Consider the following 21,279-nt stretch of genomic DNA (forward strand, 5'->3'; position numbering starts at 1 on the left):
TTTCTCTGTTCTGGGAAATAGGAGCAAAAGGACAACTGACAGCTCACATGTGCCCATACAGAACTTTAAAGACAACACCCTCATTCTTTGGCTCTTTTGAATGATGCCCAAACTTAGGCTGAAATATGGGTGGCTTCCAGTGTTCAGGTACAAGCAATACCCTCCACCCCCACCCTGTAAGGGTTTGTGAGCAGGGAAGAAGGAGCCTAAGGCAGCCTGGCAGCCTCGAGGTGGCTCTCAAGTAAGAGTAGCTGGGGAACTGTGGGCTACATATGATCCTCAACATTCTGCTCATTTTCTTAAAGCCTTGGTCTTAGTGGACCATTTTATGGTCAAGACACTTTATAAATGGAAACTCTTAAAATGCATGCAGGCCGATACAATCCCTTTGGGTTATGGCCCATTCACTCGGAGCCAAATGGTTTGCTCCCCTCCATTCTCCTTATGACCAATTAGCAGCTATTAACAAACTCATCCTGCCAGAAACTGTTTCCCTGCAGCAGCTTTAGGGACTTGGAAGTTCCCTGTCCTTGAGTGGATTCCCCACTTTTCTCCTGATGCGTAAGGCTTGCTCTGGATTAAATCTGGGGGAGCCAAGGCTTTTTGGGTGTTGACAATCCTGAACCTAGCAAAGAACCCATCATGGAAACTAGGGAAAGGTTTTGGCACACGTCTGTCCAGACCCCTGTGCACCCTCTCTCACCAGGACAGGCATCTCTGGGTGATGCAGTGATGTTAGACAGGGCTCTGTTGTGGATGTGCAGCACACATCCGTCCTTGTCCCCTCTTCTCTGCTGTCCTGACACTGAAGGTGCCACATACTCCAGAAGCTGTTCGGAGAATGCCAATATATTTTCTCACTTGTCTTTCCCAGGAAGTCTAAGAACTCCATGATTCCCACTTGACAGACTGAGGCACACACAGAGAGGGTAAATGATTTGCTGAAGGTCATGTTTTGAGAACTGGCAGAGCTTAGGCATGAACTTGAAGTCTGCATCTTTCTCTGTGAATCTGTGTAAGCGCCTTTAGTGGCAACAAGGCTCCTGAGTGTGGATAAGAGTGGGTACAATAACCCCTCTTCAAAGGACACACTCTAGCTTCACCTGGAGGAGACTTAGCCCTTAAACAAATGTTATTGAATGCCTACCATGTGTCCATCACCTACTGTGTGTCTAACTCTGTTCTGGATGCTAGGGATATGGCAGTGGATTGCACTGACATGGTCCCCAGCACATGGAGGGACCTTCCCAAGTGTGTGTCTGTCTCTCTCTCTCTCTCTCTCTCTCTCTCTCTCTCTCTCTCTCTCTCTCTCTGTGTGTGTGTGTGTGTGTGTGTGTGTTGTGTATGTATGATGGAAAAATAATGAAAAAAAGATAAAAATTAGAGATGATGTCAAAGAAGAATATGATATCTGTAGAATAATATTGGATGCCTAACCAGAGACAAACAGGATATGCCTTTCTAGGGAACCATAAAGTGACATGACCTTGTGGAAAGAGTGTTGTACAAGCTAAATGGCCAACAAGGTCAAAAGCCCTAGGCTGGGAGTGCATTTCCCAGGTGCAAGGAACTTATGGGGTCAGGGTGGAGGTGCTTGGGTCAAGGTGAAGTTCAAGTCAGGCCCGGAAGCACATGGCCTCTGAGTCACAACTGTGTTTGGTTTGATACTAGGCTCAGTAGGAAGAAGCAAAAATTTCTGGGGCAGGAGAGTGTTATGAATGCTTAAGATCCCCTTGGCTGCTGTATAGATATTGGCAGCTCATTCTCCCCACTCATTGGAGTGTGGAAAGGTAGATGAGCTGGCTGCTGGGGTGGGAAGGGAATGTTATGGCTGTGCCATGATGCTACCAGGAGCAGGTAGGCTGAGACCAGAATTTGGAAACCTGGACTTCTGAGGGCTAGAAGCTGACAGGAGAGTGGAGATTTTAGACTCTGGGCTCAGGGACACTGCACGGGGATTGGGATGCAGGGTGATGCTTCTGCCCTGGGGCATCCTTTATATTTCCAAAGTTCCACTTGCATGCTTGATGCTGGTCATTTTGATTTTCCTCCTATGGTACATGATGCTGCATTTGCAGTGGCAGCAATCCTGTGCAGTCCACAGGGTCTTATGAGGGTGAAGGATGGACTACCTGGTGCCTAATGGTATGGATACTTAGCCCACTGGCCCAGCCTCTCATTGCCTCCCAGTTCTTAGCCATAGCCTGGACCTGTCAGCTGTGGTCCCTATGCTTATAAGAATGGTGAAGAATTTCATCCTCTCCCATGACTCCCTGCACCATCAGTGCCATGTCTTTACATCTCTGCTCTGCCATCTTCATATCTATTTTATTATCAGGCAGAAGAGGGATGGCTGCCATGTTCCCAGCACCATATTCACATATGGCATCATAGGAAGAGAGTTCTGCCTGGATAAACACCATTCTTCACCCGGAGATTGCATGGCCAGGGTACATCCCATACTTAGTCGCAGACAACAGGGGTCAACATTTACAAGTGTGGTTTAAACATGGCACATGAAGGGAGGTGGGTTGGGCTCCATGCTCTCAGATTTATCTTTGTAACAGTTATCCTACCTTACAAGGTTCTAGAGAGCCAGGTCAAGTGCTTGGGACAGTGAGGGACACAGAGAGTACTTAGTGAATCTTAGTACCTAGGTACCAAAGCCACTAATCTTAAAGTTAGTGTCCTTTGTCTCCATTTCAAGGGTGGAGGTTTGGGGGTGATGGCAGGATGACTTTGAAGGCTCAAGAACAGTTTGCCACCATTCATTCAGTTCCTTGAATGCAGGGCCTCAGCTCCTCCAGTCCCCCCTTTCTCTAGCTCTCTCTCAGCCCCGCCCAAGGCAGTCCTCCATGGGCCACGTTGCATATCAGGCATGTGTTAAGCATCCTTCCCTGGGTTCCAGGCTCTCCAGCCTGAATTCCAACAAAGAAACTGCATGGAATCCTGAGCTCTGGCTCCCTTGCCTTCCAGGTCAGGATGCACATCCTCAGCCCCTGAGGAGATGTCTTACTCAACACTGAGGAATTTCTGGGCAGTTCAGAACCAGCCTCTGTGCAGACAAAAAGACCTCTGGTCTGCCTAGAGCAGGGTGTGAGTATGCAGCCTTGGGCAGATCAGATCACCTCCGAGCCTCAGTTTCCTTATCAGTCAAGTGGGGTAATAAACTCTGCTGCTGCTGGGGAGGCCTGTTCTACAGATGCAGGGGACCATGTGGAACACATGGTGTGGCAAGCAGAAACTTTTTAATTTTGGCTTGATTTCTCTTTAGTGTTGATACTTACACAAAACTCTTCAGCATTTGGCCCCCACCACCCCCGCAGCTCAGTGCCATTCAGTACTTTGACAAAGCTGTCCAAATGTCCATCTGTCTAGTTCCCAAACATCTTTATGACTCAAAGTAAAGCCAGGAGCTATGAAACAACTACTTCCCAGCCCTCATCCCCACCACACCCAGGGAAACCATTGACCTGCCTGCTGTTCTAGGGATGTTCCTACCTTAGATAGTTTGAATATAAGGCATCATGAAGTGTGTGACCTTTTGTGTTTGGCTTCCTTCATTTGACATGATGTATCCACATTTATCCTTGTTGCTGTGTACAATAGAGCCATGTTCCTCTCTATGGTGGTCATGTCCCATTGAATGAATAAAATTAAAGATATTAAGAATCAAGGTCTGGTGAGATGGTTAAGTGGTTAAGAGAACTTGTTGTTCTTGCACAGGACCTGGGTTCAGTTCCCAGCCTATTAACGCTTGTTCCAGGACCTTTGGTACCCTCTTCTGGCTTCCATGGGCATTTCATGCACACGGTGCATATACATACATAGAGTTAAACACTCATCTTTACATAAGATAAAAATAAATAATTAAGAAAAAAGAGTCTACTGCTGGTTATTTGGGTTGTCCCCAAAATTTGTATGTTCTGAAGAGTTCCATTATGAGCCTTTGGGTAATCATTTTCCATTGTCTGGAGGTATCCATAAGCATGGAGTTGCTAGACTATATGGTAATACTGTGCTGAACTTGTTGAGCAAACAGTTAATTGCAGTTTGCAGCATTTGGTGTTCCCAGTGGTGTGTCCAAGGCTTCCGGTCTCTCTGTACTCACTAGTTTCTGGCTTTGGGGCTGTGCAGTCAAGCAGGAAGTGGCAGGAAGGTGAGGTCATGGCTCATGTTTTACCATTAGCTCAAGGTGACTAACTTTGCCAACCAGATAGAGCATATGCCTGAGAAACAGCCCACAGTGACCAATGTGGACAGAACTATCATGCTCAGGGGTGACCCACAAATCCTCACCCTGAGCTTTCCTCTTTAGCCCTCCCTTAGCCAACAGAGCTGAGAACCTGAAGGTGAAGGGCCTCAACTTCAGGTCTGTCTTCCCTCCATCTTGAGTGGGGAAGAGCAAAGACTTCGTGGTAAATGCAGGATAGTCTCCTTGCATCTTACACCTCCTCTGCCATATTGTTGTTCCTAAATTGGCAGGTGACAGGCCTCTTGTATGATGCCAAGTTCCTGTTTTGAGGCTAAAGAGACCCAGGCTAGTCTGGGAGGGGTGGCTCCCTATAACGACCCAGAAAGAACCCAATCTCCTCTTCCATGTCTTCCTATGTCACAGTCTTCCTTGGAGGCCCATGAAGGGTGCCTCTCTAAGCATGGCTCTCTCTGACTTCAGTACTTGACTTCATTGATTTTTTTCCTGTGAAGGCAGTTAGGACAAACAGGATAGAGACTGCATTTTGATGTCAAGGTCCTTCTCCAGCCCCTGGCCACTGTTGATATCTGGGAGATGGAGTCCAGTTATGGAGGATCAGCAGAGCCCTGACTCTCAGTAATACATCTTAGGGGGCTCATGTCAGGGGAGTGTGGACTTGTGTGACATTTTCAGCCCCAAGGAATCTGGAGACTGCACTTCTGAACTCTTGGGACCCCTGGCTAAGACAAGGGCCATTCAATCTGGGTTTTATGGAACATTCTGAGCTATGCTAGCTCCCAGTAGTTCCTATTTACTTTCTGCCACTCCCCATCATTAGCAACCACCCCAGTGCCCTCACTATAAGACTCAGACCATAGCGAAAGGCCCTCATAAGTTTACACATTTCTCAACAACCCCATTCCCAGCTCAGTCCTTTCTTCAGGATCATACAACTATCTGAAGTGAGGAGCAAGATGGGGATCACGGGAAGGGGGGTAGGGTGGGGAGGAGGCAGAGTGTGGGGGGGTGCCAGGCATATGCAGTTTGTTTTGCTGTGTTTCCATCTGTCTCTCTTGGCCTCTCTGGGCTCTGGTTGCTGATGTGGCTGCCCTTTGGCCTAGCTTCCTCCTAGGTGATGGACTTACACAAAAGCTCCTCACCCCTACTGGCAGAAGTGGCCACCTTGTCTCCGTGTAATTCATCCAGGCCCCAACTCTTCACATGTCACAGGTCACAGCTCCTTTTCCAGCCCTCCGGCAGCTTTGTTAACTTTAACTTTGGGGTGAGGTTATTACTCTAATGGTACCTCCCAGGATCAAGTGAAGCAAACCTAGCAAAACATAAAATGAGGGGAACCATCTTCCCATCTGCCCCCCAGCATTATCTACTTTTACTTCACAGAAACAATACTCCCCACTTATTGAACAATTACTTTATGTAAGATATAAAGTGAAGATCTTTAGAAGAATATTTTGTTTAATTGTTAGAACAGGCCCACAAAGCTGGTCTTTTGTATTTTATTTTATTTTGCATTTTATGAATAAAGAAACTGAAACATAGGGTGAGTTCATGTGGTTTGCCCAAGGTCATTTACATACAGCTAAGAAAATCCAGCCTCAAAACTTGTCTGTCTGCTTACAGCACACACCTTACCACCCAAGCACTGTCAAGTACATGTATAAATATAAAATAGTTTAATGGCATTAACTGTAGCCTTTACTTTGTAGCCTGCTTTTTGTCCTTCACTTAACAACAGATGATTAACACTCCTCCCATGGCAGGATCCAGCCTCCTACATAATATTATTTTAAATGGCTTCTTAGAATCACATTGTATACATGTCCAAGGTTTGTTTAAGTAATCCCCTATTGTTGAGCACCTAGGTTGTTTCTAAAGTTCTCCTTCTTATAAACAACACCCCTGCACTAATTTTTTTTTTCACTGTGATTTCCTTGGGGGTAAATTCCCAAAAGGAGAGGCTGGGAGGGAGGAGGCAAGCCCTTTGTTTCTCAAATGTCTGCAACATCTTTGGATCAATTACATATAATTTGTGAACACAAGCTATGCCATTCATAGGGGGATGGTTGACACCTTTCTCAACTTGTTGGGCTTTGCACAACCTAGAATTATGAGTTGTAAACAAGCCTTCTAATAGCCCTGGATTATCTGTGGTTATTGTCAGGTCAGGGAGAGGTGGTAATTTATTAAACAGACCTTTGAAATGTGCCCAAGTACACTTGGGGTGGAATGAGTGTGGGAGGGGCTGCCGAGGGAAGAGATGGGTGTGATGGTGTTTAGGGGTTTCTGGTAGGTTGTGTGGGTCCTAGTGTCTAACCAGGGGCTGACTCAGATCAGACTCCCTCTGTCCCACCTCCCCAACAGCTGGTGCTAATCTGTCTTGCCCTGGTGTGAGCTGCCCTGGGCTGTTCCAGGAGAGATGGGAGAGGGCAGAGGTGGATGGGACTGCCCAGGCTTGAGGAGGTAACAAGTCATGCCCTGTTCCTACAAGGCCGTGGGTGCCATTTCAACATGGTTATTATCTTGTTTCAGCTGCCAAAAAATACCAGCTGCTGATGGTGAAATAACCCCGAAGAATTTCCTTGGGACAGTTTCTCACCCCCACGAACATCATGAAGAAGTTTCTCTGTGTGTGAGGGACATCCTGCCTTCTGCCATCCCCGAGGCACCCCTTACTGACCTGGTCACATTCTTTGGACATCACTTGCTTGACCACATTACTTGGCTTCCAGGCCACCTGCTCTGGGAGTGAGCTGGAGACACTGTGATCTTGGCCTAAGTGGGGATGCACACCCAGGGAGGTGAGGTGGGGCCAGTTCGGACTTAAGTCCAACCATTTAGTGAGATGCACAGCTCAGGTCTTGTACAGGCAATGGGTGGGTAGAGACAAGAAGACTTCCCTGCCCATGGGTTTACCTTAAGAAGTACAACAAGCCCCCAGCCTTAGAAGAGCTTCCTAAGGTGGCAGTGGGCCTGGTGGCAGCCATATTGGTTTTGTGGTGGGACCAGAAAAGAGGTCTCCTCACACAGTCCACAACTCCATGCCCCCTTTTTCAGCCCCATGGTGAACACAGTCATTTCACAAGGAGTGACACAGTGTCAATTTATTGAGCATTCTCTGTGTGTTAGGAATGACCTTCAGCACTCTGCACGTTATTTCCCCAGTCCTGTGAGGTGGATGGCCGCTGTATGTTCTCTGTAGTGAGATGGGTAAACCAGGCGAGAGGAGTATGCCATTTGCCCCAGATCACCCAACAAGACGAGCTGCTTGTCATTCAGTCTCTGGTAACAACTGCCTTGTGTTTTCCTCTCCTGCATCTCCAGTTTGTACTCCAGGTTATTTCCTCACTAAATCCTACGGCCTCTGCTGCTGTCCTAGAACTGTCACCTTTAAAGATTTCAAAATATTATTGTTTCCTTGACCTGCTGGAGGGGAGGCCCCAGGACACAAGGATTTGGGAACTCAAATTTGTAACTCAGTATGGGCATGGGGTGTGTGCTTGAAAAATTGAGCGACTCAGCCCAGGTAGTGGTGTCCCATGCCTTTAATCCCAGCACTAGAGAGGCAGAGACAGGCAGATCTCTGTGAGTTCAAGGTCAGCCTGGTCTACAGAGGGAGTTCTAGTACAGTCTGGGCTACACAGAGAAACTCTGTCTCAAAAATAAATAAATAAATAAATAAATAAATAAATAAATAAATGGAAAGGAAAGAAAAAATAAATGAGTCAGAATTGTAACATCAAACTTCATCTCTGGAAACCTTTTCAAATAAGGGACTGAGTTAAGGTTTCCTAACATCCCCGGAAATTTGCAAATACATTCTTCTTTCTTGGTGTCTCTTCCTTTTGGTGTCTTTCTGGAATATGGATGAGTTTCTTCTTTGTGAGCTGTTGGTATTTTCTTGAGATGGAACTTGCTTACCTGGCCCCAGCTGGCCTTGCAGTCTCCAGCTCCCTGCCACACTATCCCCTGTTTGTGGTCTTGATCTTTACTCCTGTTTGTGAATGAGTGTGTCTGGCAGACAGAGAGCTTGTCTTTTGCATGATGTCCCTTGATCACAGGGCCATTTTCAAGGCCAAAGTCTCACAGGAACTCCGGGTGGGTCAAAAAGGACTCTGCCCTCTGGCCCCCATCCTGGCTCTTTCCCTGCTTGCTAGAGAGCCCAGCAGGCACAGACTGCCGGTAGGCATCCTTGTTGAATGTTCTGTGGTGTTGTGGGAGCATGGTCAGGTCCAAGGGTGACAACTGTTTCTTTCACCTGGAGCTGGAAAGCTTCTAGAATGTGCTGTGTCTTTCTCATATTTTTCTGAGTCCTATTTGAGGACAAAAGCTTTGGGCTTGAGACCTCTACAGATCCCTGGTGTTTTACTTGCTTGTTTGTTTGGTTTTGAACAAACCACACCTTAGATTCAGAAACAATCCAGGTCAATACAGTGCTCAGGTCTCTTAGTACTGGCTTCCTTGGATCTGAGGAGTCATGAGACTAGCCCTTCCGCCCAGGTGTCTCCAAAAGGCTTTCGTAGCCCTGTGAGGGCAGTGAGATAGTCATGCAGGCCTTAGAATTGAGGAATGAGGGGCAGGTAGTCTTTGTAAAGACATGTGTGGAAGTGCTGTGGAGAACGGCCCTCCATCTTAAGTGCTCAGGAACTGGTGTGCGGAATAAAAAGACTTATGTAACAGGCTGGGGAAATGCTACTAAACACACTAGGGAGGGTTGGGTACTGCTCAGTGATGGAGTGGGTGTGTAGTATGTGCAAAGGCCTGGGTTCCATCCCTAGCTAAATGGTTTTCTAGAAAAGTAGCCTGCCTGAGGAGTCCCCAGTATGTCCATCCAAACTATTGTGCCTGAAGGAAAATTCCAGCTATTCATTTCATTCACTCCAGTGTGGTCACTAGAATAATCTTTAAATGGAGAATAATTGCCCATGCTGACCCCTTAGGGACTCTTCTCATGCAGGTATGATGACTTTGATGGGGACAGGGGTCATGACAAAAAAAAATCACCTTCAGTGGCCCCAGTGGATGCTCTGGACTCTTCTCCCCCCGGGGACCATACAATCAGGCAAAGCCAGTGACAGGGTGCCACTGCAGTCTCCACTCCAATGTCCTTCTCAAGGACATGCCAAGTGTCCAGCATGGCTCTCTTGTCAAGCGGTGAACTCAGAGGGGCGGAAAGCACAGGGAAGGCTTTGGCTGTCAGCAGAAGCCCTGGTGATGCCTCCACTCTGGCTGTCAGGCCTTGCAGGAGGCTGTGGGCGCTTCAGCAGGCAGTGGCAGACTTCCTGGAGCATTAGCTGTCTGGGCTGTCAGGGGAGGAAGAAGCATCTGGGTGCTGCCTTTTCCCAGCAAAATATTCCTTTCTTATGGCAGTCAGAGCCAGGGAGAGATTACAGTTTGTGGTGGTATCTTGAGATATGCTCCATGTGCCACAAACATGGCCCTTAAGTGTGTATGTGTGTGCAGCACAGTGCATATGTGGAGATCAGACACCTTCTGGGAGCCAGTTCTCTTCATCATGAGTTCCTGGAGATCTAACTCAGGTCAGCAGACTTGGTGGCAATGCCTTTATCCACTGAACCATCTCACTGTCCTGCAAACATTTTTTTCTTTGAAGAGTAAGTGGTGTTGAGTAAATCTATGAGATAGTGTGAGCGTCACCACTGTCTAAACCCATCCCCCACAAAATAATTTTCAACACCCCAGAAAGAAGCCCTATATCTCTCAGTGGTCTGTTCCCTCTAGTCCCTCAGCCTCTGTCTGTCACTGACCTCCTTTCTGGCTCTCTAGCTGGACAAGCAAGTAGACCCATAATCTGAAGTCTTTGGTGACTGCATCTACATGGATGACATTCTTAGCTGGCCTATCTATGGCATGCAGGGTGTTTCCTTGTTCTCCATGGGTGACTAACATCTCTTTGTGGAGAGTATGCACCTGTGTCTTCAGTCACCAGAAGTTAGACACCTGTGTTGCTTCAACTTTTTGACTTATGAACACTGTTGCTGTTAGCATTTGTGTGAATATTTTTCTGGGGCATATTTTCAGCTCTTTGGTATGTCTCTGGAAGAGGAATTGCTGGACCATATGGCAACTCTGTTTAAACTCAGAGTGACTCCCAGCCTGTTGCAGAGCAGCTGTGCCATTTTGCATTCTCCCTGGCAGTGTATGAGGGGGCCATTTCTCTGCACTCTCTCCAACATTTGTCATTACTTAGCAGCCAGCCTAGGCAGAGTGACGTGGAGAGCCCAAGACACACAGAAGCAATCCTCAGGTAGGATGCTCTTGAGTAATGACGAAGGGCAAGCTGCGGGGACGTTCTAGGTACTGTCCCTAGGAAGCTTAGCTATGTGTCCCATTGGGTACCAGTTAGGGAAGCTCTTCAGGGTCCTCAAGTGACTAGCTGCTGGCCTGTAGCCCCAGAATCCAGTGTCAAGTTGACATCAGTAGACACTCATAACTGAGTGTTGAATGGGTGATTGACAGAATCAGTCCCTGCTGACCCAGGGAGGATGGATGGGTTAGGAGTCAGACCACCACTATGTGTTATCCAGAAGAATGATGGTTCCCTTGGGCCAGGATCTTGAGTCTCTCTTTGTGGAAAGGTGTGAGGATTCTTTTTTGTGGACAGAAGCAGAGACGAGAGTGGGAAGGGACACCCTTCCTGTGGAGACTGCAGGCTATGACTGGTGAGGGAAGCAGCCTCAGGATGGCTGAGAAGAGGCTCCTGCAGCCCCGGAGTTGCCCACCTGTTGCACTTGATGACCCATGTCTAACCTTCAGACCTGAAGTTTCAGATCCTTCCCTGGGTATTCTCTTCTCTCTGCAGACACTCCATGATGGCTGCAAGAAGGTAGGCAATGCATGTGACCCTTCTGGAGTAAGGGTGGAGATGGGGATGGCCAGTGACTGGATTTTCTGGTGAGGCTATACAGGGTCAGGGGAGATGCCTGGCAGGAATCATGAGGCCCCTGGTGACATTCTGCCCTGAGATGAGAAATGTCCTGGCTGGCTGGCAGAGCATGCTGTCTAGTAAGGACAATGCTGCTTCCAGATCTAAGTATTTCAAGCATGCTGGCTTTTGTCCAGTGCTTTTTATTATTTATCATTTGGCAAATACTGCCTCCCTGGAGTTCTGATACTGGAGATACAGAGCACAAAGCACTTTTTGTTGATCTTCCCAGAGGCCCTTGCGGCTAGGAGCAGTCATGTGATCTAGTTCTGTCCAATGGGATGTAAGGAGAGGTATGCTGGGAATTCCATTTTGACAGGACAGGTCTGGGAATACAATTCCTTCAAGTGCCAGGTTCTGCAGTTACAGAATCACCCTACAACTGCAGAAGGCCAAATCCATTGCAGGTCACTGAGGTAATTCTGGAGACACCTAGATCTGACATGCTCTTGTTTGAGAAAAACATATACAGATCTCTTGGTTTGGTTCGAAGTAACAGGAACTTCCTATTTGCAGCTGACACAGATGCACTTTCCAGTTGATCCTAATTGTTGTCCCAGGGAGTTATTTCTATTTCTGCTCAGAAAGGTTAAGGTACTAGCTCAAAGCCATCCAGCTAGAAAGTGTCTAGGTAGGATAAAACTCAACACATCTCCCAACATTTACTCCTGTTTTTTACAAACTTCCCTCACAGCTGGCTAGATGGAGTTTTGACAGGAAGAGAAAACATATCCATACCTCTCTAGTCTGAAAACATGTCTTGGCTCTCTCAGGCTGCTGGGCTGTTCCTTCCCACATGGGATCAGTGTTGGAGTCCTGTGGTACAGGTTCACAGTTGGCTGGCAGGGAGGGTCAAGGGATGGAAAAGCACAGTGGACTGAAATTAAAAGCCTGGTCTTGAGACCCAACTCTGCCCTGCTCTGGGCTCATGGACTCAGGCAGGTAGCCAGACTTTTGTGAACGCTGCATCTTCATTTATAAAATGTTCATTTATAAAATGTCCAATTATAAAATTGGACAGAAAAGCCATCTCAAGTTGTCTTGCATCAAGATGGGGAAATTGCTGGCTTTTAGTGATTAAAAAATTCCAAGGGTGGACCTGGCTTCTGGCAGACAGATTAGCATCCTCCTGCCTTTCATCCCATGGTCTGGCTTACCTTGCTGTCTTCAAGCAGCCCATGCTGATATGGTCCTGCCTCCAGGCTGTGTCCTGAAAGCCCACACAATGGACCTACAGTGAATGCCAGTAGTCCTAAAGGACTTGTTTTGGTCACATGACATATTCCCAAGCTGGAGGCCTAGCCAATCCTGCCCTATCTCCTCTCAAAGTAGGAATGGGGTGGAGTCTCCACGGAACAGAATTGGTCCAGTGACTAGAAGTGAAAAGAGGACACTGAGTAGAAAAAACTTATGAGATATCTGTCACCTCAGGGGCCATTTGCTAAGATATGGCCTTCTGTGTGAGTGCTGTGCCCTGTTCGTCTGGTAGACCATTAACTCACATGAACAGGCCTCTTCTCAAGACTTGGCACCGTCTTCTCAGAGGCCCTGGGTCTGTCCCTTGTGTCAATGGCACACTGCAGGAGCAGGCCTGTCTGGACCACGAAGCTCCTATCCATCACCCAGCCTTTGTCCCAACCTGAAGATTACAGTGTGGCCCGAGACGAGACGCTCTAATCCTATTACTCATTCATCAATGGGTGATGAGAACCCACACTGGATCGAATGCTGCCAAGGAAGCTGCAGAGGCCTCCTCCACCACTGTGAAGCTGGGCTTAACTCAGGCACAATAGGTGTGTAATTTAAGGTTTTGTTGAGCCAAAATCCAATCACATACTTGAATGGTGGATCACAGAGCCTTGCCGGCTAAAAGAATGAGATAATTCCACCTCCCACAAACACCGGGACATGGTTTTGACTTAACAACACATGTGTGACCAACCTTACGCTGCTGCATTCTCACTCTTTATTTTAATGCATCGCCATCTCCTTCCCCTCTCTCACTCTCTTCCCCCCTGTATCCTCCTTGGCTCCCAGGGGGCAAGGGGAAGTGGTAGAGTTCTGAGGGGAAGCACACAGGTAGCAGGAGGAGCTTCCTGAACAGAACTGGGGTATGTTGTCACTTGGTCCCTTGCCCTATGGGCTTCCTTGGTGGCCCAAACTGCAGTTTATTGTCAAAGCCTGTTGCATGTTAGCATCCACTGGGAAGACAGTGGCTGTGCCATCCCTTAGCATGTCACAGACACATTGTAGAGGGTCAGAGATTTTGAGTTTCTGCCAAACTGCTACACGGGAGAGGAGAGGTGGCTCCTAGGGGCAGTGTTATGCTGAGTAGCCTTGCTTCTTCAGCTCCTGGAGTGGCTTAGAACGGGAAAAGATGGCAGGCAGGAACTGGCAGCCACACCATGAACTGCTCCCCTTAGTCACTCCGTGTTTTTTTTTATTTGTTTTTATTTATTTATTTTTCTGTCCTGGGAAACACTGTTCAGAATGTGGTGGGGCAGAATTTGAAGGAGAAATGAAAATCTTGTTTGGGATTCCTGTTGAGTGAATTTATAGCCATTCACACAATCCTAGGTTCCCCTCTAAAGTGTTCAACAACTTTATAACACCTCTCAAGCTTATTCAGTCAACAAACACTTGCAGAATGGTTGCTGCACAAAACCGGGCACTTTTCTAGGCATTGGTACCTCAGTGACTAGAGGCATCCACAAACAGGTGGTGGGTAGTTAGGTCTGGCTGAGGAAGCTGTGTTAAGAACTTGCAAGGTGGTTGTACGGGAAGAGCACCCAGAAAGCACCTGAAGGAAGAGAAACACCCATCGGCTCCTTCCACCATGGTGACATTGTGACACTTGGCATAGTAACACACTTGCTGTAATTGCACACTTGCAGTCACAAAATATTATGGAAGACTGACTAAACCGTGTTTCTGTGTCCCACTGGCATTTGGTGCAGGGCTTGTTGACCTTACAAGAGGAAATAGCTGCCATCACATTTTGGACCCCATTTTTATTCCACTTCCTTCCTTGGCAAGGAGTGGCCGCGAGAATCCTGGGCTAGCAGCTTTTATAGGTAGTTTGAGGTGAACATGACCCTCATCTCTTCTGGGGCTTTGGCTCATTAGGAGGTTGACTTGTAGCTCAGGTTAAAGGAGCCTTAACTGAGCTCTGGAAGATTTGCCAAGTATTTTATGTCACCTCGTTTCATCTTTACCAAGAACCCTATTCTGAGGAAATGAAGGCTTCTTGTGGGTAAGCATCTTGTTTCAGGTCCCATAATAAGGCAATGGCAATGCCCGTAGATCGATTATCACTATGACAAGTACCTGTCATGAGGGTGTCGCTATGGGCCCTTACTCTTCTGTGCGGATTACCACTTCCTTTCCCATTTTCTGCAGGTAGGATTCCTCTTATTTCAAGATGTTATGATTTCCTGTGTTGGGATTCTTTCCGTGAATTCTGGCTAAATGTTGATGTTTGCTTATTCAGCTTATAACCCTGAGACTGAAGACTGCTAAGTAATTTCTATCATTTCTGGGATGTTCTTTACCATCTTCACCAATATTACTTCCTCTCTAATTTCTTGTCCTCTTTTTCGGGGGTCTGAGATCAGATATGTATCAGGTGTCTCCCCTGTACCTCCCCCCCCACCCCATGATGCTTCTGCATCAATTTCTCACCATGCTGTGGTCTAATTTCTTCAACCCCATTGTCCAGGGCATGGGTTTCCTCTTAGCTGTGTCTGATGCATTCTTTGAGTTGAAGTCTCGCATAGAGACAGGTACAGATGTCATGACACACAGCTTGATGAATACTCCGGTAGTGGGTGTATGAAGGAATCCCTCACTTCCTCCCATCACCTCTCTTCTCCTCATTAATCTTTAAATAAGAGTATCCCAATGATCTCACAATAGTGTCATCATATCAGTTATCCAAAGTAATCTAGAGATGATTTATAGTACATGAGAGGACTGTGTAGTTATACTGTACTATTTTATAGAAGTGACCCTAGATGTGGAACCCCCATCTTGATCCTGAGGGGTGACTGGAAGCTCTCTTTTGTATGTGACTGATTTACTCACTTATGTATCTTTGAAATTTATCAATATTGTGTGGAGAATCTACTTTTAGAAGTTTTATTTATTTATTTTTCTAGTCACCCACCTCATCTTTTTGTTGTTGTTGGTTTTTGTTTTGTTTTGTTGTGTTTTGATCTCACTAAGTAGCTCTGGTTGTTTAGAACAGCCTGGCCTCAACTGCCTGGCCAGTTCCGTGTGTGTGTGTGTGTGTGTGTGTGTGTGTGTGTGTGTGAGAGAGAGAGAGAGAGAGAGAGAGAGAGAGAGAGAGAGAGAGAGAGAGAGAGAGAGAGAGAGAGAGAGACGCACTCCCCAATTCCACCAGGGACAACTTTGTTCTCTCTTTTCACCTTTACAGGGGGTCTGGGAATTGAACTCAGGTTGCCAGGCTTACAAAGCCAGCACCTTTACCTGCTGAGCCATTTCTTGGCCTCATTTAGTCCTTTTATTTTAAAAATTATTTATTTTGCTTTTTTATTGAGAGTCAGAATTTTACTTTGTATCCCAGATTGACCACTGTCTTGAAATCCTTTGGGCCCAGCCTTCTGAGTGCTCTGGTTACATGTGTGTACCACCATGTCCAGATTTATTGGATTCTTAAGACACCCTAAATATACTCGGTTTGGGATTCTGTTCCCAAGCATTTACATGTCTGCAGACTCCTGAGGTCTTTCTCATGATGGGCTATGTCCTTGTGGTTTTGTGATGTGGGGCAGGCAAAGTCATGCTCTTCTGCAGGGATTGCTGGTGCGGAGTTGCTAGGTGTAGCCCTCTAGGGAAAACTTCAGCCAGGCTTACAGACCAACAGGGAACACTGGTCAGTGGGAAGCTGTGTGGCATAGGAAGTGGCTTCTGATTCTCAACTGAAGGCAGCTTGTGACTGTGGCTCCCAGAAGGGACTGGTAAGATCTACCATCTCCCTATTGTGGCTGATGGCCAATGGCCTGTTCTGTTTTGTTGTCTTCTTCTTCTTCTTCTTCTTCTTCTTCTTCTTCTTCTTCTTCTTCTTCTTCTTCTTCTTCTTCTTCTTCTTCTTCTTCTTCTTCTTCTTCTTGTAACAGCATTAGTGAAAACCTTTACCCCACTCATCCCAATTTACTTGAAGAGGGTGGGTCATCTTTTGGCTTTCTCTGGGGGGGGTCATAATAAAAATAGCCACATTGCCTATGTCTCAAGCTTTGTCTTCACCTCTCCACCCATCAGAGACCTTGGAAACAATGGCTCAGGCCCACCAGGTGTTTAGCAGCTTCTTAGGTCAATGCCTGTTGAGTACATACTCATTTATTTCTGGTCTTGCTTTTCACTTGCTTATCCTGCCAGCTCCCCCAAGCAGTAAAATTTTATTTTATCCAATATTTGGTTGTGAGCCTAGCCTTTAATGGCTGAGCCATCTCTCCAGCCCTTATCCAATATTTGTATGCGTGTGTTTGTATTAGTGTGTGTGACTTAAACAGCTGGAAGTTTTTTTTTTTTTTCATAGTATCTATTCTATTTTCATGCTGGCCTGGGTACATAAACTCTTGACTGGTATGCACTGAGTGCTTCATCTCATTCTGCCCAACAGAACTTTGAGACCAATAGCCAGGAATACTCCCATTTCACAGATTAGGAAATTGAGATTCAGAGGGTAGCTGTTGAGATGGTACAGAATTCTGCAATGGCAGAATTGAAAGCAAATCTATGTGATTCCAGAGCCCAGGTCTGTATCAGGCTTTGTTTTGGCCATCAACCAGTTCCCAAATCATGACATGGAGACTTAATATTAGTTATGAATGCTAGGCCTTAGCTTAGGCTTTCCCCACTAGCTCTTATAGCTTAGTTTAACCCCATGTTTCTTCATCTATGTTTTGTCTCTGGACTTTTTACCTTGCTTTCATTCTGTATGTCCTACTTTTCTGTTTCTTCCCTGGCTGGCTGGCCCCAGAGGTCTCCCTCTCTTTCTTCTTTGTTCTCTCCTCTCTCACGCCTAGATTCCTCCTTTTACTTATTCTCTCTGCCTGTCAGCCCTGCCTACTCATTTACTGTCTAGATACTGACTGTTCAGCTTTTTATTAGACTAATCAGGTGCATAAGGCAGACATCTTTGCATTGTTACACAAAGGCAGCATAAACAAATGTAACACACTTTTCCATAGTTCAAGTAGTATTCCACAACACAGAGCTGTGACTGTGAAACTTGTGAAATCGGCGTGATGTGTGGCTCAGGGTCTGGCCTGACTTTGGGACATTAGAACAATCACATTATCAAGGGAACTGGTTGGTTGCCAGGGGATGAGTCCTGCAGTGCAAAGTGACAGCAAGTGGTTGGTCCTCACAGGCAGGCTGGACACAGCCTTAGACGGTAGTGTTGGCTTCTTTGGGATGTAAAGATGGACACACAGAAGAGTGACATTCACTAAGTATCGTGAGCTAGTACAAGAATTCAGTGTCCTAGATGAGGTGAACATGGGTAGACAGAACACTGTAGGCCGTCAGCCTAGTACATATGGAGGTCCTCAGTACAGCTCTGATGCAGAATTGTGGAGTCCTCTAGACATGCCCCCAGCACAAGTCTCCCTTCTTCTGAGAGTCTTAAGACCCTTGTAACTCCTCCTTTCCTCTCCCAGCCTCATTCTTCAGTCTGGCCTTATCTTGAGGCTCCAGCCTGTGGCTTCCATTTACCATCTTGGCTAGGATCTGACTCCTGAGCTCCAGGCCTAAGAGGACAGGGGAGCACAGACTTGAGTTCCTGCATCTCCTCTGCCTGTGCCCCAGTGTCTGGGCGGATGTGTGCCAGAGTCCCAGTTCTCAGCTGCTGCCGATTCCTCCAAGGGAGAGTTGTTAAACAGAGAGCAAAGAGATCTAAAGGGTTAGAAGCATGGAAACCAACCCATGTCCAGCATGTGACACGTGTCAAACACCTAGCCGAATAAAACATCCTTCTTGACATCCTTTCATGGTGTTGTGTTTGGACAAGCAAGGTTCCTGATAGAGCCTCTGCAGTTCCTGGCGATCAATGAGTTCTGAATTTGCTGTTCTCAGTCTGCATGATGGTGATGCCTTCTCCAAGCCTCCCTGCAGGAAAAGATGCTATTGGGAACTACTTCCTGGAACGTGGCAGACACTGTCAGTCCCAGCCACATTCCCTTGACTCTACTAGGAGGTCATCAGATGTTTCTTCTTGTTCTTCCATTCTCCAGCAGAACAACAACAACAAAAAAGTCTAGAAAGTTAAAATTCCAAGAAAGACTGACATCCAATGAAGCCTATGAGTGGGAGTGTAGGGGTGCTCCTGGACAAACTCTTTCACTCTTGGTGGGACCCTGACATGTGAGGTCAGTAGACTCAGAAGGTCGCCTGCTGAACAGTTCTAGATGGCCACATTGGTGACCTGCTCATGAGTGTTCCTTGAAAAGAATAACCTTTGTTTTTATGAGACACTTTAACAGTCCTTAGGGCCTCCTGAGGTCACCCTCCATACATGCTTACCATGATCCTTGTCCAGACTCTGATTGTCAAGGTGGCCCCATGCTAGACAGGAGGTGAGAGGCTGCACAGGATAGCTTATGCTGCCCCTCTCTGCTCTCAGAACTACCCTGGTGGTTGCCTTCTCTCCACTGATGGCCTGGAGGATGCTCTATGCTCTCCTCTGATTTGTAATTCAGCAGTTCCAGAATGGGAAGATGCCCATTTACAGGGAAAAGACTGTTGCTTTGGGACTACCCTGCCCACCATCTTCAACCACAGAATCCTTTGGTTTGGAGATATCCCCTTGTGTGATGAGGCTGCCAGCTGGATGGCTATGTGTTTTTGACCTTTGGATCTTGCTCTGTGAATGGCAAAGGATGTTGAGGTTTTTGTTTGTTTGTTTGTTTGTTTGTTTTTTGTTTTTGTGTGGGGACTGGAGAGATGACTCAGAGAGTGAAGAACTTGCCGTGCAAACGAGAGTGTTTGAATTCAGGTCTACAACCCATGTTGGAAAAAAAGACATGTGACAGTGGACACATGCCTGTAATCTCAGAGCTAGAAGGTAGAGGCAGTCCTAGGAACTGGATGACTAGCCAGCCTAGCCAATCAGTGGTTCCATTCAGGTTCAGTTAGAGAAGCTTAAAACAAAAACAAACCAAAGCAAACAACAAACAAACCCTAGATGGAGATCTATAGAGGGAGACTCAACATCCACATCTTTCCACCCCTTCCCACATGTTCTTTCCCAACTAAGACCCCAAAACCTCCATTCAGAGCGTTGTACTAGACGGCAGGCCTTGGCTGGCACAAACTGGGGGAGACTTCTTGTTTCCTGTCATCAAGGCTGTCTATTTGGGGTGATCATTCTACAACCTGTCTCAGAAATTGATATTTAGGGAGCCTTGGTTAGGACTTGCCTTGATCCAGTCTAACTGGCTGTGGCTGTCCATGGTGGCCCTATTCTCTTCTCTGTCTGTGGCAGCTGCCACTACTCATCAACCTCTTCACATCCCACTACAACATCAAGAGGTGGGAATGCTCATGGCTCCTGTTTCATAGATGAGAGAAGGTGACCCACCCCAGGTGCCTTGATGGGGAGCAGAGAAGCAGGATTGGAAACCAGGATGGCTTGGAAGGAAGGGAAGTGATTGGGGTCTTTGGCTGAGCATGGGGCTTCATGGTGCTAGGAACTCCTGCCTCCCGGATCCCTGAGCAAGGTCCAGGAGCTGATCTTTCAAGGCAGTGTGTTGGTGGGCCTCTCGTGGAACAAGAGGTAGGGAGGCCAACACTGGGGGGCATTGTGTCACCTTCCTGGGTGATGTTTCCCCCTAAGCTGGGGAAGGGGCAAGGGGAGCTAGACCCCAGAGACTACTCCAAGCATGCAGACAGAAATCTGTTCCCAGCTGTGTGAGGCTGCGATCAGAGCTGGGATTTACTGCATTTTTCCAGCTGGGCAGTGTGGGGAGAGGAGGGGCATTCCAGATGGAAGGACATTGCCCACTCTTCCCTCCTGGGCTGACCTCAAGACCAGTCTAAGGAAGCAAGGAGCTGGGTCACCTGCAGCCCATTAGCCCAGAGTGCTACTCTCAAGGAACAGGTGAGGTATAATTATTATTACTGGACAATCCCCCTGCAGTGTGACATTTCATGGTTGACTGACATTGTCAATATTGTTCCTGATATTTTCTGAGCACTTACTATACTCCACTTGATGCTCTGGTACTTGGTCTAAATTACCCTGGACAGCACCTTTGTATGAATGATGAGTGCTCCCTCTGAGGAGATGGCAGAAAGCCACACATCCCTGGCTTGCCAAGTGAAAAGAGCTAGGTTTCAGCTGGGCAGTTAGTCACCTCACGTACTCACAACTGTAGCCTTTTAGTGGGAACAGCTCTCATGATCTCCATTTAGCAGATGATGAAACCGAGGCTAAAGAGGCGGAACAGGTAGGGAGGAAGTGGCTGTGCTTAGATCTGAGTCCAAAGCTAATGCAGTTCTCCATAGGACACATTTCATAACCACAGAGAGTGATAGGGTGCTTGACTGTGCTGGGGCTTGGGCGGGTAGGGAAAGAGGTCCATCCATAAAGATGCCTTTCATTAAAACCTTGTTATTTCCCCACTTGTGCAAAAAGCAGATGGTTTGCTGCAGTTTTAAAGTCATCAGTAGAGGAAGAAAAAAGCACACAACAATTTGTGAATACTATTAGGTTCTCTGCCACTTTGTTGAATTTAGCTGGTATTTTTTGGTATTGACTTTCCCAGCTATCAGCTTAACTATATAAATCCAGTTGACGTGTCTTTATTCAGATAAAACTCTAATACTGCAAGTGTAGCAAATTAGATGCAAATGCCCCCTTTTTATTTTAAGTATACTTAAAGCTGCCTTTCCAATGCAAATTTTATAGAAATCTCAACCAGCTAGGACAGACGTCTTAGCTGTCAGCGGGCAAATGCTTTCATTTTGGTCCCAGGCAAGGGAGCTGCCTGGTTCTTTTTTATTTTTTTTTTTCTTTTGCCCCTGCAGACTGAGATAATTAAAACTACAGAGAAATTGTTTTAAATATACATGATATACATGATACACACAGTTCCTT

At 46.8% G+C, this 21,279-nt stretch overlaps 1 long non-coding RNA gene across 6 annotated transcripts in view; it reads left to right on the top strand.

The window, feature by feature from the left end:
* Positions 1-19,157, top strand: part of LOC103160963 — a 59,100-nt gene extending 39,943 nt beyond the window's left edge. For 4 of the 6 annotated variants that reach the window (XR_004769253.1, XR_004769249.1, XR_003483372.2 and 1 more), the window contains one exon: positions 6,746-10,829. This is a non-coding gene — a long non-coding RNA (uncharacterized LOC103160963). The other 2 variants (XR_004769252.1, XR_004769251.1) reach the window with 2 other exon arrangements.
* Positions 19,158-21,279: the final 2,122 nt, after the last annotated feature.

This window comes from Cricetulus griseus, chromosome 3 (genome assembly GCF_003668045.3).
Source record: "Cricetulus griseus strain 17A/GY chromosome 3, alternate assembly CriGri-PICRH-1.0, whole genome shotgun sequence".
NCBI lineage: Eukaryota > Metazoa > Chordata > Mammalia > Rodentia > Cricetidae > Cricetulus > Cricetulus griseus.